General features: G+C 32.4%; 1 protein-coding gene across 1 annotated transcript in view; it reads right to left on the bottom strand.

The window, feature by feature from the left end:
- LOC126833518 (alpha-2A adrenergic receptor) overlaps nt 1-3,035 on the bottom strand; it is a 119,265-nt gene extending 116,230 nt beyond the window's left edge. Inside the window, exon 1 of the mRNA XM_050564912.1 lies at nt 2,425-3,035. The gene's annotated coding sequence lies outside the window, so the exon portion shown is untranslated. The remainder of the gene's footprint in view (nt 1-2,424) is intronic.
- Between the last annotated feature and the right edge of the window lie 12,549 nt (nt 3,036-15,584).

Raw genomic sequence — 15,584 nt, 5'->3', positions numbered from 1 at the left:
TCATACAATATAAAAACTTCCACCGTGGTCTTAATAAAAACATTTATGGTCAAAGATCAGGTTCTATCTATAATTATATTGTTGATTTCGATTATTTTCAGAACGTAGGTAAATATAAGTACTAGTAGAGTAATATATTATTGTCGAAACGCTAATACGGCCGTTCTCGTTTTTGGACTCTTACCGCGTCGGTGGTCGTCGCCAACGTGGTACACAATATTTTATCCGATCATAATGTTTAAGAGATTAATGATTTATGAACGTACCGTTTCGCGAGCGGCAAGTCGGGGGTAGAGGTAGGTACCTCTTTCGGTTATTTTCTCCGCAAGGTTGATTTCTGCGACATAAATGATACTCGTATAATGTATAACCGCCGCCGCCGCCACCCCCGCCATCCTAGTAGTTTGCCCGCCGCAATCATGTGTGAAAATAGATCAGTATATATAGGAAAGCGTTGGAGACTTACAGACCCGAATGCAGGAGTTAAGCGCAAAAATACCAATGTAAAAATGAACGACAAAACAACAGGGTACAAAAAAAAACTGTCGACCCAACCTAACCGGAGACAAATGGCGCAATTTCTTTTTCTTTTTTTTTTAAACGCAACACCGACAGTAGTATTAATATGACGTGTACGGTTTTCTGCGGGTATTATAAAAAGTGTATACAAACAGTGGTGTTCATGGTAGTACAAACTCGGCGAGCGTATGCAATTATTGTTGGTGAATGCATGAATATTTTTTTTTTTTGGTTTCTTTGACTATTGTGCTGCGATATTGTATTAAAGCGCAAAGAAAATGCATCGGTGTTCAAATTTAATTTCGTTTATTAAGACTCTGGCCGAGGTCCAATACAACATTAAATATCACCGCCGCCGCCGCATCGTTATTTATTCTAGTGTGTATATAAACCGTTTACCGGGTGAAATCGAGAGAAAAACAATAAATCAACGACAGCGGCAATAATAATATTATAATGATGTTTCCCAAAATAATTTTTTTTTAAAACACTAACCAAGACGCGAGATAAAAATGTTAAAACGTACCGTAACGAAAGTTTTTGTTAACGCGTTAGTAGGTGATTTGAGACGAGTCGATTTAAAATGTCTAACGTAAACCTAACTATATCTTAGCGACATAACTATATCTAATTCGATAATTATTAAGACAATATTACACCTGTACATTTGTACGCAAAAACATGGTCGCATTTAGACTTTATTATTATATTATCCTTTCAATTTATCAAAAATCTGCCAACGTACAGCCTCCAGGTATTATATTCTATACATAATGAATATATTTGCTTAGAAACAATCATCAACCAAGAAAGTTTGGCTTAACTATGTTAAGAGTATAAAAATATTAAAACCGTGGGTGATGTGATAATCTAACAAAAAAATAATAACCAATATAGAGTCATATTGAAAACAAAATCATGTTTTATTGGTTATCCACACTTTCAAATTGAATAAACAAAACAAATAATTATTTTTCTCAGAAAATTCAGGAATTTGTTTTAAAAAGAGAAACTTGCGGTCATGGCTAATATAAATATGACTTATAATATAATACAGTTTTTTAAATAAAATGCACTTAAAGAATTAGTTTTTTTATTTAAACAATTGGCTATTTCTATATTATTAATATTGGTTAAAGTTAAAACTTAAATTTATTAACGGAACATCCGTAGATTAAACATTTAAAAATATGTATACTTCAACTTAACAGGTGATATTGTCACGTGTACTCAAAATCACGATGATCGCATCATTTCGGAACTCACAAGAATAGCGTTTTAACCGTCATTGTTAAAATTCGCTGATATCCCACCTTAAGAAACTCTACTCCATACTCGCACAATAATAATTTGTGTCGACCGGCACACTCGGCAGCGGTTTTTTCAAAAAATATAAAACCGTTGCGCCCCACTCGCGTTTGACACACACACCGCGTGACGGTTTTTTGGTTTTCATTTTTTATATTTTCTTTTGTAGGTGAAGGTCACGCTCTCGCGGGGGGGGGGAGTCGTGTGTGTGTGTGAAATTTACCGCGACAAATGGTCCGCGCGACGTGTGTGGCAGCTCTTGGTCACCGGTACAAGGGGTGGGGGGGTTAGGCTAATTTTGATTTCTGACTCATTACGAGCACAATAAATTAACGTCAACCCCACGTCCTCAGCTTCCGCCGGCCAGCCACCGCGTGCTCTCCGGGTAACTGTATCGGATGACACTGTCAGAGCTTAACGCGCGACCCGTTGATTTACGACGGCCATCCTAATTGGAATGCTACTGCTGTGGACGGGAGACGGTCGCGCTCGTGAGAGAGAGAGAGAGAAAGAGACAATAATATTATCATAATAATATTTATTATTGTTATTATCATCATCATCTCTGAAAATTAAAAAAAAAACACGTTTACTGACCTTTTTTCTGCTATTTTGTTTGACTCTGAACGCTCGTTGTCGCGGTCGAGTTTGGCTTTTTTTTTCTAATTGTTTCGTTATCGTTCCACGTTTTCTCGTGGCTGACAGCAACGGCCAACGATTTGTTTATTTATTATTTTTTTTTTGAAATTTATTTCTTATACGTACTTCGTCTATCGTCCGACCGTCTAGCTACCGGCACTACCACACCGACTCGGCCGACGTACCGAGTCGACGGACGGCGACCACCAACCCGACGGTCTCGGCGACCGTCACGACCGTCGGGTAACATGGTATCGGCGACACCGCACTCATTCGAGTCCTACGCTCCTCTGGTACGATGAGAGTTTATAAAAACAAAAATTTAACGAGCACAATTAAAAAAAAAAAAAATTTTGCTTTTCGATATTCGGAAAAAACTTTTTGACTGGCGATCGAAACACGGTTCTTGCGACGCCTCTTCGCCGACAGGTGTTCACGCGCTATACGAGTGTACAAATGTTCATATCGTGTTATGGGCTGTTATTTATTTTTTTTTTTTTGGCGATTGTCAAGCCGGACAAGACAGAGTGATAACACTCGCGCGCGTGGTTGACCGGCCGAACGCGAACTACCACTACCAGAAAACAGAGTCTGTGTGTGGCCCGTATGGACGTGACCGCGACACCACACACAATCGAACAGCCGCGCAAACGCACAGCGACCGCGTTCGGCGTGTCCCCACGTTCTCTCGGCGTTTTACCGCCCCTTTCCCGCCAACACCCCTCCCCTCCACGGGTACTATTACTCTCCTAAGAGCCCCCCCTTCGTCGTGCCCTTTCCCCCCCACAATGCCCTTTTGTTTTTTAAGCACCGTCGTCGTCTCACGAACCCAAGACTTACACGGGGCTAACAGTAATTATGGTCCTCGCCAAAAAAATGTAGTAAGTAATAGTCATTGTAAACTTAAAAAAAAAACAAAAAAAAGACCTGATCATCTGTTGGATTGTGAGTATAAATCACTCTCGGTGCGGGACTGCCACAACTCGAAATTTGAGTTTATAATAACGTAATAATTATTCGTAACCGGATGTTACCCGTGAATAAATAATAAACTGCCACATTTTGTGTTGTAGCATTAAAATCATTTAACAAGATAACTGCCACGTTTCTCGATATGGCGTATAAAATATTTGGTTTTGAAATGGTCGATTGCTACAAAAACCAAACGTGCCGGTTTACTTTTTTTTAAACTATTTGCTAAATCGCCTTAACCTTAACTTCTGGTATCTGGTTGAGGTTTAACTGAGAAGCTTAAAATTAAAATAACAAGCATCGGTTAACAAAAATAATTGGAAAGTAATAGAATTAAACCTTTAAAATTGAAATTTCTCAAAACTAAGATTTTTGAGTAGTGGCAGTCTTGCACCAAGGGTGCGATAATTTCTGGCCCAAAGTCGAACTCGGAAATAGAACCCAAAAACGATATTTAGTTTTAATATTTTATTTGATCAGCTATCATCGGGGTTGTGCATGTAATGGCTGCATAATTTGGATTTAGCTCATTAATTCTTCGTTTGACGGGTGGTCTACAGTTATGGACCAGACACACTTAATAACACTGTCACTCCTCAGGTGATTAGTCTATTTTATACAATACCGGAACTATTAAAGGAAAAAAGTTTCTTTCTCTTATCATAAAGAGTATTTTTTCAGTTTTGTTTACAAGAATACATACGCTTGACGCTAAAAGAATGGTTCGTTCATCGAATTATTTTGCACAAATACTTTCTAGACACTGATGTGATGTGCGACGGAAAGTTCTATAAAATATATTGATCCCATTAACATACTCTAAGCGGTTGGATGCCGAATGAAAGGCTTAAACGGGTTTATTGTAATTTATAATCGTTTTATCCGTACAAAGGCGTATTTAGAGCAAAATGCACTTGTTGCCGGATGATGGGAGAAAAAATAAAGTAGTGCACACACATATACCCACAAACGTGAAATATTTTAGCCCCAACAAGTGTGTAGGATGAGCACAAAAGTGTGCGACAAATCATAAGTTCGAGAAGCCTTATGGCCAAGACGAGCTCTTCACAGTTTACCGCAAACGACTGTGGCTTCGCTCCGATGGGCTAAGAGGGCCGTAGGGGTGGGGTGCTATGCAATGGTACAGTGAAAGATCATTAAACGAATGGAGCCCATGTATTATATGAAAGGGATGCTCACTTCTCGGTATATTCGTTTTGCATTTTCAGCCATAACATTATCAGTCCCGACAAAGTTTTAGAAGTAATTCACCGTAGAACAACGCGCTCTTCAGAGTACATTATTGTTTTATGTGAACACTGCCGTGATCATAATAAGGTAACAAAACGCCACTGAAATGCGTTTATAGCGGATAAGCTCTATGATGATTTTAAATTCAAAATACATATTATTACAAAACACATTTGCAAGATGTATTCTACAAAAATGAATTATACCACTTATATTTACCATGAACAAAATAAATATGTTTGTTTAATATTCTTAAAAACTGTTTTAGGGTATAGCGTTAACAAAAAAAAATCGACCAATCATAAAAACAATATAAATATGACCATTGAGTTACAGCCATGCTAATATTTACTTTAACATTTAAAAAAAATTTATATATTCAAATAGTTTGACGGTTTATGTATGTAGTACTATTTAAGTACTAAGCATACGTGATATTTTATTTATTAAATACCTTTAATAAAGTCCTTTAAAATAATTTCAAACGTCTGAATTTAAAAAACCAATACAAACCAATTACATTACAGCAAAAATCAGAAATAGTTGGACTAAGCTGGGTCAAAAAAATTATTAAATGGCATTTCACCACAATCTAGTGATTCGATGCGAATTTGAAAACAGTAAGAATATACCAAGTACATGTAAATTGCGCCTAAAAAATTAAAAAAACTTCCAACTTTCTACTTTTGATCCACCAAAGTACAAAACGCATACGATTGCGAATCGATAAAGATGCTAGTCGATTAAATTGGTCCACAGGAAAGTTATAGTGATTTCAAACACACAAAAAAACACCAGTATAAAACTAATACCTTCTTAGCTGTCGCATCGAAGCCAAAACTAAAAAAAACTTTAAGAATCAGTAAAACATACATAATACATATATATATATATATATAGTAAATAAATATTAAATACGAAGGGAGAAAATTTGAAATCTATGTATAATGCCGTAATTATTTTATTTAACAGTATTTTTAATATTGTCAGTAGACTTTAAAATGCGATAAAATAAATAATAAGCATGAATTTATACTGTTAATAAATATTTTTTACTACTTGTCTGTTTCCTAATAATAATAATTTTAATCTGGATTGGAGCAGACTGTATTATGTAAACATGTATACACGTATATTTTTATATACTTATTACTGTAAGCAAACAACGTGGGTTGTTTTAAAAGGATATTTTGCCTCGGGCCATCCAATAATAATAATTCTACGAAAATATATGAATAGTAGAAAGACATTTTAATCCTATAAATAACAAAATCCGCGGAATAACTAGAAAATAAAATTTGAAATGTTCATCTAAAAACTTAGAATCTAGTGTTTTTGTGAAAATAATTATATTCTAAGAATAATTTTTAAAAAAACACAAAATTTCTGTAAGTCGATTACAGATTTTTCAGTTTATTTTTATATTATAAATCATCAGTCTGTCTAATTTATGATATAAACTATTGTTATACCTTAGTATGAATTAAAAAACAATTAGATTAATATAAATAATAATATTCACTGATGTTTATTATGAAACCCAAATTATACTAATTACAAGTTGTGCCGGTGTAGCACTCGCGTATGGTGGACAATCCCCACCGTATATATTCATATAAACTGCTGATAAGTAACACCTCTTTCCTTTTTTTTATATTTAAAATAAAATAAAAAATAATATACTTACATATTATAATTACATTTTTAATATTATATAGATAGATAATACAAATTATTACGAAAACAATATAAAATTACAATAACAATATTTTATGCAAAAATAATAATTATGTGTAGTAAATATGTTTTTATAGTATGCAAAAATAATCCTAACGGATCTTGGAGATTTTTGTGTTGTAGTATTTATTGGTACAGTAATTTCAATAGAATCGGAGTTTGCTTGGTCAACACTAGGCGTGTCTGAATAACTAGAAGCGGGAGATAACCCATTTTCTTTTTGACCTTGTGGCCATATCTGATCATTGTGCCTTATCCATTCAGAACTATCATTTAAAACTACTTTATGAGTATTATGACTAATATTATCAGTAATTGTACCCTTCAGCCAATTTTTACCTGTTTTTCTATAATCTTTAACTAACACACCATCCCCTCTTATCTAAATTTAAGTCTCTTTTACCCCACCATATATATATATGTAAACTGATGATACGTAATAACTATAGCAAAGTTTGATCTAAAAATATAAAATAAGGAGTCACTCTTCATATAGACTGATGGTTTTCTGTTTTTTACCAGTTTATATTCGACCTCATTCCTCCAATTATATTAATTAAGTTAACGTATGTCAGAATTTCAACTTGAGAGATCGTGTTAAATTGTTTGGGAAACTATTTCGAATTAAAAAAAAAAAATACTTGTAAGATTGCTATTCTAAAGAATAGATTATTAAAAATGTTAGCATAATATTTTTTGGAGTTAACATAGTATTTATAAGTGTTAGTAAAGCAGTGGAAATATAATATTTTTATCTGTACGTACTATTTTACCGCATTTTTCTTTTCAACTCCACACATTGTGTGTTTAAAATGTTTTTATCGAATAATCGTAATCGGTGGGTTCTACTGGATTCTTCTAACCGTAGATAACCGGATAAGTACATGAACGGTATAAAACTTGAGTTGCTTATAGCCGAACCAAATAAAACGACCATGTTGCATGCACTATTAAGATCTCCTATGGTGAACCGTCACGTCATGGACCAAACAAGACAATAATAATATGTATACGAAATAACGTCGGGGACCACTGATCTAACACAAGCGGAAAATAGTAACGGCAAAGGCCTTTGCGGTGTAGTTACCTTGAACATTCTTTTTAGTGGGACCATATCAAAAGTGAGGTCAACAAGTTTTTTGTTTAAATCTTAGTCATCGTTAGTATATTTTTTTGTAAGTCGCTGCACCGTATTGTAATGTATCTAATATTATTGTGTTAAGTTATTGTTATGAATCTGGTGTTTCCAGACGAAAGTGTGATAAAACTAATTACACTATTTTTTTTTTTACTATGATAAACTAATTTATTCTAAAAATACAAAATACTCGAAAACAATATAGTTAGGATTAGGTTACCTTTTAGGCTAATACGTTAAGTACTTGTGTACAATAATATCAGTATGTATAATACAATTGAATCGATAAAAGTTGTCCGTTCTTAACAAGAGAAGTCTAGTTACAATCCTGTATAATGGTCCATATAGGTATTATATATGTATGTATAAGTACAAATATTTCATATATATACAGTATAAAATACTCATTTTTCATTTCAAAACACATGTTTACAAAAAGTTTTCACATGGGGAACCAAAATAGTGATAATAAAATGTGCAACGCCTACTCTCTGCATTATAAATCCGTTAGCTATTTATCATGAACCATTAAAGAGAGTGATGTTTCCACTTATATAAAACTCGGTTTTGCATCGTTTACCACGAACGTGAAATTAAAAGCTATAAAAATCTGAAATCATTTACCAGGCTCTATTACGAATATATATATATTATATCCCATAGGACATTACGATAACAAATTATAATGTTAAGCTTACATCATATGAAATATGTAAAATAAGCATACAACTTTTTTTTTATTAAAGTATTTTTGTGACGCTAATATACATTTTGAGTGGCTGGATAATGATGGCTCGTGATTTTCTATCGGCCAATAAAAACTTATACATAATAATATATATATCTAATATAAGATTAAGTACAGACGTAGCTATGGAAGAGGAAACCTTGGGAAGTTCAGGCCCTTCAAAACTTTTCAGCTCTCGCAGAATTTGGGTAAAACTACAATCCTTACTTTGGCGCTATGCCAATTGGGTTGATGACATTTGTTCGGAGTCCAAAAGAAGTTTAAGAGTCTTTAAACATTCCAATAACCTCCTCCTCTCTGGTCCTTCAGACGTAGCTATGATGTCAGGACATTAACTGAAGGTTAAGAGAAAACTAGATTTTACTATAGAATTTTGAGAACAAACACAATTAAATGAATATTTCATAATTAAAAGGTTAACAGAATGAAAGTACAATAATACTGTTATGAAGTAAAATAAAAAATAACGTCAAGAGGAGTCTAAACCTAATCGGTGATGTGGACCAAACATATTAGACTACAGGTATCTCGCCTTTTCCCCCGACCACCCTAATTCCACATACCAATTGCTGCATAATATCGTTATACTATTGTCAGTTGTACTTATGTTACTTGCTTCAAAAACATTTACTAATTACAGTACAAAACAAAACGGTTGTTACACAATAATATATTATCGTGGTGGTCATTCCAATAGGCTAGTGCGCTGGACATGAACGAATATGTTTTTTAGACATATTAATAGCACCGAGCTTATGATAGATTACATCGTGACAGCTTTTAGAAACGTATGTAAGATAAATGAACGGCATTTTTTATTGTTTACGACAAAAATACCGATCCGTACACTACTCATTAAAATTAGATATTGTTCTGAGAAAGATATTAGTAAGTTACTAATATTGATTTCCACATACAACGGCTGACATGACTCATGCTTTCTCCAAAATAGGTACAATAGTAATAAGGGTTCCTTTTTTTCTGATGATGATATAGGAGACGTTGTAGGTACTACGAAGTGTAAAAGAAAAACATTAAATGTCCAATAAGATTTTAAAAATACAACAATAGTAAAAAATTATTAATTTACTCATTCCCTCCTCCTCTAAAAAACGTCTATCGCTAAGATATATTCCAAGTATATTCTAAGGAAGTATATTCTTACATGTATCCCGAAGAATATTATAATATAGTACATTATGTACAAACAAAATTATACTAATTTTATAGTAAGTTCAGTTCATTAAATATAAATGTATACAATATAGTCAATACTATTTGAGTTATGAAATGAAAAAAATTCATTTTTTTCATGTTTGGAATCCCTATAATGGTATTCTTCCTGGAAAACCGAACAATAAGGCGACAATGTACCGCATAATGTTCTATAAATAACAAAAGTCAGAGTTTTGTAGATGTATCATAGTATAAAACTTCTATAGAAAAATATTATTTATATGGGCGCAATACGATTGCGCGCGGTCCTTATCGGCGGTACCTTTTTAGGCGTACGATTGCGCGCGCTATATTATTTGTACTTCTATGCAACGTTGCCAAATACATAGGTATATAGAAATAAGGTAAATAAGAAATATCCATACGAGTTGTGGCGATCTGTATGCATATAAGCATACCAAACATTGTTAGAGGACCTGTAGAAAATCGCGAGTTCTGATTGGCTTTCTGACACATGTGATAACAAATTAGCCACAACAGCTGATATATTCTACGGCAGGTCACCGAGTGTTTTGGCACTCGCTCGCTTCGCTCGCTCGGTGCCGTCGCTTCGCTCCGCTAACTAAAAATATCCTAGGTTTGCAGGCTACAGTCTAGGAGGAGGTCACAGGTTAAATCAAATTTAAATTAAACTTAACTTTTTTAACGATATTTTTTTAATTATTTATCTATGTAACGGCAACGTTATATTAGCGCATTAGCGGCAACGTTGCATCCAATTTCACGCGCAATAGTACGCCTTTGAAGGGTCAAAACCGTGTTCTTTGTTATTCCGGCACCGCGCGCAATCGTATACACAAAAAGGTACAACGCGCGCAATCGTACTCCGCCGATTTATATACATGTATTAATTATATGTGCCGTTTATATAATATTCATCTAAGATAATCAAATCGATACTAAAAATATTCTTATAATAATTTGTGTTGATCTTTAAAAACAAAACAAATGTATATTATAATACAAGAATATCGATAGCTTAATTTATTTTATTATAATAATACAATTATTTACCTAATTCCTGAATAAATATTAAAATACTATAATAATGTAAAGACCATTTTAGAAATATCCGTACCATTACTATCACCTCAAAGCTTTAAGTACGTTTAAAATATTTAGCATAATATTATGTTATAATATGCTATAAAACATAAATGGTGATAAATTGTAAAATTCACTGAACTGAAATTTTATAATCGACCAGATACTATTTTTATATAAAAAATTATCAAAATATCTTAATTAACTTTTTAGTTTATTCATTTTGTCAGGAAAAAAAGCGTTTTAGACTATTGTGCGGCAGTAGACCACGTGCGAATTTGGCCAGCAGTATAACAAAAACAAAATCGACAATCACTTTAGAAGGCTTTGAAAATGGTCGACCTTGATATATCTGGGTTTGATTCTCGTTCACGTGCCAAACTTTTTAAGCATTTTTAACAGTTTTTCAATTTCTTTACTTCCACAACATCTGTTAATTTAATATAAATACCCAATAATGGAAGGAGTTCAGAGACCCTACTTCAGTCTCGACACCAAGTAAGTTTTTCAATTAAAAAGGACGAGAGAGACTAGATTTAAATTTTTAAAGCGTTCGCACAGAAATGAACGCGTTTTATTTAAAATGGGCGCATTATAGTCATGTGAAACCTCAAGCTGGAAAAAGGGACCGTTTTATCTTGTGGCGGTTGTAAAGCTAAACCGCGGCCGGCGCGTTTGAGTTGACCTTTTAATAGAAAAACGGATTACCATCAAATTTGAGCAACAACAGACTGCCACATTGGCAAGAACGGCTGCCATAAGAATTCCAATTTAATTTAGCCACGACTAAACAAACAGCAAGTCGGTCCGATTCGTTGGCGTACGTGGTAGTAACAAAGAATTGCATTCTGAATGAAAAGCGAAAGTTTTAGCAAAAATACTAACATTCCAGCTGGTTGGTGTTTTCTGAAATTTGTATTTAAAAACGTGAAAAAAATATTATTTTCATGAACGTATCAAGGCAGCAATGCGCAATTAAGAAAGGAATTTCATTTATTTTTGTTAAGAGAAATTTATTTGTTTAGTATTTTATCTTACTTTTATACAAATTATTTAACTTGAAACTTTTCAAACAGTAATTTGTATTTTATATTATTTTACCTTTTATGTCTGAAATGGTCGATCACGCATTTTGTAACATCTGACTATTGAGATTGAAACTTATTATTTCCCATAAGACTGTGTAATATTTTTACAAAATTCTTTTTCTCCTGTGAGTGTGATTTTTTTTATACAATATTAAGAGTGTTATAATGAAGCTATGTTTAGAAGCGTAACTCATTTTTCACAATAAATGGCATTGGCCTATTAAAACCCAAAGTATAAATTATATTACATTAAAAAAGGCTATTCGATAATGTTTCTAACAGTATTAACGCTGCTCCAGTCAAAATACGTGTAAGAACGGTTAACAGAAGATTTAGATTTCAATCAATTCAGATATTCATTTTATACGAAGTTCTGTAATTTTAAAACATCATACAGATAAGCAAAAACCAAACAACAAATAACTGTCTTAATCTCCAAATTTAAAACAACTTTTGATGTCATGCAAATTTTAGTTGTTTAATACAAAATTGTTTAACTTTCAGATAATGGTATCTCCTTACGCCTAGGTAATAACTAAAATAGTGCAGTCTGAAGTAATTAATTTTCAGTTTTTGGCGCCGTTCTGAATTAATGTAACGTAAACGTAAAATTTTAAGACAAGTCAATTTCGTGACAAAATTCAATTAACGCTATATTAATATTTAATACAAACCCACCGATCAGCATACAGATCGGAGACACAGGATTGCGATAACGGGCCATTCTATTCGCAGTGTTTATGGGTAATAATAATGCACTATAGTTTGAGTGATACAATACATAAGCCTTGCAGCCATAAGGATTGTTGGGCTTTATTCCTGACACCACCCGTCTGCCCTTTATCTATTAAATTAATAGTATTAATTCTACCTTAATAGTGTATCTTACCCTATCTATTTCTCTTTCCAATATGATTTTGTCTCTCTCTCTTTTCTAGTCATCAATATTCCCTGCTTCAAGCATCTATATATGTCCAGTGACAAGTTTTTATTCTGGTCTTTTCATCTACTTGCTACACTAGTTTGTTAATCTGCCCCCTCTTTCTCCACTGATTAGCTATTCTAAGAAAATATTATTATTTTGTTTCTATTAAATAACATAGCACTAAATAATTTTACAGTTAACATTATTATAAAATAAATGTATAGCGAGTACAGACTAATAATTACGGATACTCGTTCATAAATATTGAGAAGCTTATTTGGTATTTTCCTTACATCTTTTACTTCCTATTTTTCTCTAACCTTTACCTTTATTATCGTATTCATTTTTTCCCTTCACAATCTTTTGAATTATTTTTTTCTTACAAAATATGCTTGTCACCGGTAAGGGATTAATTAATACTAAAAAATAATGTATGTAATGATTAATTATGCTATTAACTTACACACATCTCGAAATTAGATAATAGGGTAGCCTAAGACGTTCGAATCTGTAGACGGTAGAGATATTAAATACCAATAAAAGCATTACTATAAAATTAACAATTAAAATTAGTAACTATATAAGTAGTACAAGTTTGTATAGACTTCCAATTTATAATTTAAACCTAAAATAATAAACAAATAACATCATTCTAGAGCTTTCTCAATAATCATATGCAATGAATTAAGTACTAAATTAAATAGACCATCATACTAACGACTATGTATAGTCCAACTGCTATTAATAATATTGTCCAGGCTAATACACTCGAGGGTATTGGATTAACCATTGATACCATACTAATAGTTATTATAGAGCATTTTTTTTTTAATGTCTTTTGGGTATAGCTATAATTTAACACAACAGTACACAGTTACCAACAGACTAGTGTTAGAGAGTACTTTTCACTACCACCAGACTTAGTGTACTAGTGTCTTCGAAGCACGTACGGTAATTTCGCGTCAAGTTTTAAACTACATTTCGCTGAAAATTGAATACGCGCTTCACATAAAAAATTCGATACGGCCATTATATTGCTGCAGAGTTGGCTGTTCGAATGGCACAAAGAAATAATAATATTCCACGTGATAGAGATGTTACGAATTGGAAATAAGAAACGCACGCTTAACCAAATAGACGAAAAATAAAACCCATCTATTATCAAATTACCTATTTCCCAACTCACCGACGATAGCTTAAGAAATAGAATCACTATAATAACTTACTATTGTGCACGTTAACTTTGAGGTAAACCACATAAACTAACACTTTTATTTAATTCATAATATAAATTATTATCAAATACTTTTACAAAAACAACTTTTATGTTTTAACTGGAAGTCTTTATATCATCGTGATTTCGCTTTGTGTACTCAAAAACATAAATAATTAACGTACTTTAACTATTTATTTTTATTTTGTGCACAGTATTTATACGGTGTATTAGTAACTTATGAGTTTTTTCGAAGAATTTTTCCTACAAAGAAAAATATTTTTGTAAAAAAATGGTTGTTTCACGATGAGAAATCTCAAGTTAGGTAAGGTTGTTAATGGAGATGGAAATAATAAACTAATGGTACTTTTTCTTTGAGAAGTAAAAAAAAAAAATTACTGAAAGTGATTTTTTATATAGTTATTTATGTTTAACAAAATAATATTATTATTTAGGGTACAGAGAAAAAACCAGAAAATACACTTTTTTCTAATCTAAGAAAAACATGTTTAAATAATGTTAAAATATGTTTTAAAATGTTAAAGAAATTCTTAAAACTTTTAAAAATATTGTATATTTTTGTTTATAATCGTGCTTAAACGTAAAGAACAGTTCGTTTTGTACCAAAACAAATTTTATAGCAAAAAATTGCCATTTTTAAAAAGTGACTTTGCTGTTATTTTCTCTGTACCCTTCAATTGTTAAAGTTCAAATTTCAGCATACATAATTTAGTTGATTAATCAAATCAAAACGATTTAATGAAAAATTACTGGTAATGTTTTTATATTTATTCAAATTGTGTTATTAGCGTTTAAAGTTTAGGTAATACAAAAAGTGCGGAGGAGTGGTGCGTGTGGATCATAATAAAATTACAGCTACCTCACTTCCAGTCCATCCTAATGACTCAAGAAGTATAATTTTTCCATAACTGGTCAATAGTTTCATTACATTATTTTGCATTTCATTAGTAAATGTAATCTATTACAAAGGTTGATATTAGAATCATTAAAATAATATTTTAAACTTAATTATTAATTTTATCATTCCCTAATAATATAGTGATAACCATAATACGATATATTATGTATTGTTGAGAATAAAATAGATAATTATTGTGACAAGGTTTTGTCAAAGTTCAATAATTTTGCTACTAACTATTAATAGTTAAAAACTAATTTTTTTATTTTAGTTTTTATTCAAATAAATGTTATAAGGTATATCGTATAATCGCACGATGGAATCTAAGTAGCGAATTAAGTTTTACCCTTTGCCGTATACGAGTAGTTGCTCCGAAGCGTTATGGCTTATGAAGTTATATTATTTCCATGTCACGTGATTTATTTTAACTAGAGAAACTGAATTAAGTGTCGGATCCCGTGTCTTCCACGTTTCGCCGTAAAGTTATATTGTTCTTAATTATTTTACCGGTGGCGCACAGTGCAACTTCGATCAACATTTCCCCTTACTCGTGTTTTGACATACGTTTCCCGACAGAATATAAACGCCACGTCAGTGTCGAGAAATTGTAATCAAACTTTGCGAAAAGTATATTATGCTCGTGTGGTAAGTGCGAAAAAATTATTTACATATTATTATTGTAACTGTAACTGTTATTGTACCGCACTTATAATACATACACCTCGACAGGGTAAAGGGTACGTATATGTAGAACGCGTTAGGTGTTTTCGATTAACAGTGTAATAAATTTAAGAGTTCCACGTTACCCGAACAAATGTCGGTGGAAAATGGTATTTACAAAGTGTAT

This window comes from Adelges cooleyi, unplaced genomic scaffold (assembly GCF_023614345.1).
Source record: "Adelges cooleyi isolate 19-005CV unplaced genomic scaffold, UGA_ACOO_1.1 ACOO_flye_CR_arks_rails_tigmint_CR_PRNA_2, whole genome shotgun sequence".
In the NCBI taxonomy this organism is placed as follows: domain Eukaryota; kingdom Metazoa; phylum Arthropoda; class Insecta; order Hemiptera; family Adelgidae; genus Adelges; species Adelges cooleyi.
The sequence above is the reverse complement of the archived record's forward strand: the minus strand, read 5'-3'. Positions and strand labels throughout refer to the sequence as shown.